Source organism: Rhea americana, unplaced genomic scaffold (genome assembly GCF_003343005.1).
Source record: "Rhea americana isolate MKP2758 unplaced genomic scaffold, rheAme1 scaffold_37, whole genome shotgun sequence".
Lineage (NCBI taxonomy): Eukaryota > Metazoa > Chordata > Aves > Rheiformes > Rheidae > Rhea > Rhea americana.
Window position 1 is genome coordinate 558,306 of NW_028186501.1, and position 3,869 is coordinate 562,174.

At 60.7% G+C, this 3,869-nt stretch overlaps 1 protein-coding gene across 4 annotated transcripts in view; it reads left to right on the forward strand.

Annotated features, from left to right (window-relative positions):
* Positions 1-3,869, forward strand: part of PPP2R2B (protein phosphatase 2 regulatory subunit Bbeta) — a 108,566-nt gene that overhangs the window by 91,135 nt on the left and 13,562 nt on the right. The gene's annotated exons all lie outside the window — the stretch shown is intronic.

Sequence of the window (3,869 nt, forward strand, 5' to 3'; positions counted from 1 at the left end):
TTGTGCACAGCGTCATGCATGGCCTTGTGCATGGCCTCGTGCACAGCGTTGTGCACGGCCTCAGTGTGTTCGGTCGGGGCTGCTGCCGGGACCTCGGGAGCGCCRGCTACTGCTGCCGGCAGCGGCTGCTCAGGAAGCAACCGCAAGGCAGCCGGGTGAGGCTGCGGCGCGGCACGGCGGTGCGGGCTGAGCCCACCGCACGGCGTGGCACGGCGCAGCACCACGCGGGAGGGAAGCTCCTCCGACCGCAGCCTGGAAGCGCCTCCTGGGCAGGGATTGCGCCGTGGCCTTCGTCGCGCCGGAGCCGCTCGCGCCTGGCCGGACTCGGCCTTGGAGCGGCGGGGCTGCGCTTGCAGCCCGAACGCTGTTGCGCGGCTGCCGTGTGCAGCTCCRGGGCCCTTGCAGAGCCAGCGGGGCCCGAGGGCCGGCCAGCGCCCGCGTCAGTGCCGCGGCGCTCAGCGCCACCCGGCCCCTTGCCCTGCACGCCGAGGAAACCGCTTATTCCCGGCGTTCGCTTAGCTGCTGCCACGCTTCCGGCAGTGCTTCCAGGCGAGCGCCTGTCGGCATCCCGCCCCAGCTCCGTGGCAGCTCCACGGAGCCGGGAGGGCATCTCGGAAAGGAGCCGGCGGCGCGGGCGCTGCTCCGGCCGGGAGCTGGAGGCTGGCGCTGGCCCCCGGCCTGGTGCCCCCCGCCGCCGTCCCCAGCACCGGCTGCTCGTGAGCCACGCAGGGCCGAAGCCGCTCGCTTTAGCCCTCTCTGGAAGCAGCGGGGTGCCGCGCTGGGCTGGAGGCGCTGCTGCTTTGCTGTCTTCCCCTGCACGCTGCGTAGGAACGTGCTGCCGTTTCCCCACCTCTAGCAAGAGACCCCGCGGGAACGTACAGCTCCTGCTTTGCAGCAATAGCAAGAGGTAAAACACRACGTAAATGCTCAGTCTTATGGTTATTAGTATCCGCAAGCATAAYGTCTGCCGTCCCTAAGGACAGGAGATTGAAGACTCTTCAGCTCAGTCTGATGTTTTGATGATTTTACTTAGACAGATGTTTACATAGCTGTAACTGCTTTACTGCAGCTTAGCGCATCCTGCACGCTCACCTGCCCGGCGGCGCTCACGTTTCCGAGTAACTGCATCTGCCCGCGGTCGAGTTTTCAGCCACAGCTAGGCAAAAAAGGGGTTTTAACCCCCCCCTCCCCCCCCCGCTGCAATCATCTTTTACCCGTTCCTCCTCGTGGTTTAAATTTACGTGACGAGTGTTTCTCCCTGAGGCGTTTCGAACCCGCATACTGCGAAGGAGTACCCAGCTCTGCCCGGGCTGTAACGAAGGCTTCGGGAGCGCGGCGCGGGTGCGCCTTCGGCTGCTGCCTCGGGCTGCAACCTCCTGCCAGGTCCTCGGCAGACGCTGCCGAGCGCCTCGCTGCGTCCCGTGCTACCTGCGCCGAGCTTTCAGCGCTGCCTTCGTGTCTGGTGCTGGGCCAAAGCGCTCCGGGAGCGTCTCCCCCGCTCCGCCGCCGTGCCGGGCGCGCGCCGGGGGGCCGCGCGCCCCTCCGCGCCCTGCTGCCGGCGGGGGTCCCGCCGGAGGGCTGCCCCGGGGCCGGTGCGCCCTGCTGAGAACCAGGACTTGTGCAAGAGCCAGGCTGGGATTTGAGGCCCAAACCTCGGGAAGCGTCGTGAGGAACCTGTGCGCAGCGCAGCAGGACCGGTCGGCAGGGGCTCGCAGCTGATAAAGCGTTGCCTCAGTTTCCTGCACGAAGCCAAAAGGAAGGGGGGGGAAGGACATTTCTAAGGCAGACTARCAATGCGGACCCGTGGTAGGGGGTCCCTGGCTCCCCTTCCAAGGGAGTTAGCCCGTTGCTGCGGCAGAGGGGGTAGAGCCTGCTGTCCCGACGGGGACAGGGATGGACACCCAGAGGTGCCGTTTCTGAGCCGTTTTCCCTGCTACGTGCTGACGGCCCGGTTGGCTGGGAGCAGATGTTGCTGCTCCAGCAGTAGCAACAGCAGAAACGTCCGTGCGCTGGCCAGCGGGACGTGCCGGGGCGAAGCTGCTGCTAACAGGGATTCTCTCATGGCCCGTTCCCACCCCGGGAAGAGCGCGACCTCCTTCCCCGTGTTTGCAGCACCAGGATGTGCCTGGGAAGTCCTTTGGGGCCCAAGGGCGACGTGAACAGTACGTGGCCTTTGCAGCTGCTCGGAAGGGTTTGCTCTCCTCTTTGCCCGTGTGCCACCCGTGGGCGCGGGACTCCACGGAGCTGTCCCTGACTAAGAGCTGCCACCAAACTCGCACGRCCCCAGCACAGTCTGTCATCAGTTGTGGTTTTTTATCTCCATTTTGCCAAAGTGTTCAAGCTCCTTGGCTTCTGGGCACAGTTTCATGGAGCATTTGTGCTTGATTCTCACTATCAAATACATATGCACCCTAATGCGTCGGTAGGTTGCTATACGGAGGGGACAGGGAAAGGAATGAGGGGTCCTTTGGATAAAAATTGTTATGCTGCTGGTGCRGTGGCTGTGTCTGGTGCCAGAAGAGCATTTATGCCACAGCAAAAGCATTTACTTATTTTTTACATTCTCCAAACCATTATCATTTAAATGACATGGTAATTTGAAGCATTTGGCTTTTTTGGCTATAAAATGCATGTGGCAGAACTAACCAATTTCAAATGATCATCATCAAACCCCAGCTACAGAAATATAAAATAAGAAAGAAAGGATTTTCCCATTTTCGTCAGTCATTTAAATTGCGCTAAAGCAGCTCGATGCGTAATATTTGCGTGCTGGGCTGAGCTCAGAACGCCGTTCGGCAGYGGGCTCCTCGGGCGCGCGGGGCTCGCTGTCGGCCGCGCCGTCTCCCAAGGGCGCYGCGCTGAGCTGGGCGTGCTCGTCACCGCCGGCGGTCGCCTGCCTCGCTTGGCTTTGGGAATCCTCGAAGCAAGGCGCCGTTATGGGGGGGGCTGGGGCTGGGGCTTCTGGCGCGGCAGGGCCAGTCTTCCGCTTTTTTCTTTTCCCCGGTCGAGAGCTGCATTCTCTCCTCGCCGGTGAAAAGCCATTATTCATCCAGGGAGCGCTGCAAGCTCGGCGTGGAGTGCTGGTGACCAGAACTGACCTTCCAGGGCTTTTCCGGGTTCGTCTCKTTTCCCACAGCAATTACACGATTGGTATCTGTGTCTAGACATGCTGTAAAAACAATGTGCCAGGCAGAATTATCAAATGGTTTAGATTGCTGGGAATTTGTGTTTGATAACACAGCTGTGCTTTCRCATAATTCTTCCAAAAGCAGGAAGGCTGTAAACTACTAGGTGAGATTTTACTGATGCTGACTGTTTTTCAATGGGAGAAATATGCAAAGAAAGGTTTACGAGAATCGCATCTTTGAGTGGAATGTAATTCTGAGGCATCCGTAACACTGGAATTAAGAGTACGAGGTTTTAAACTTCAAATAAGAAAAACATTTGTTTTTTGAGGTTTCTGCACACTGATTTCATAATGTGCGTACAGATGGCGAGAGTAATCTTGAACTGCAATAACTGAACTAGGTGAGTTACGAARAAGACGCTAGGATGCTACAAAAATACATGGAGAATGGGAGATGGGGGGCGGTTTGGGCCRTGTGTGGCGGGCCGGGGCCGTGCGTGCCGCCAGCCCGGCGCTGCCGCCTCCTGCTCTGTTCCCTGCTCCCGAGGGGCGACCCGTGCGCCGGGGCGGAGGGGAGGGTCCGCGCAGGCTCCGGCGGGCCGCGATCCGCCGTCCGGCTCCCTCCGGCACCGCAGCAGACGCGACCCCGCTCCCGCCCCGCAGCCCCTCGTCTCCCGGTGCTCCCCCTTCTTCTAGCTCCCAAGCTTGGACCTGCACCCCCTTGGGGCCACCTGGTCCCCCT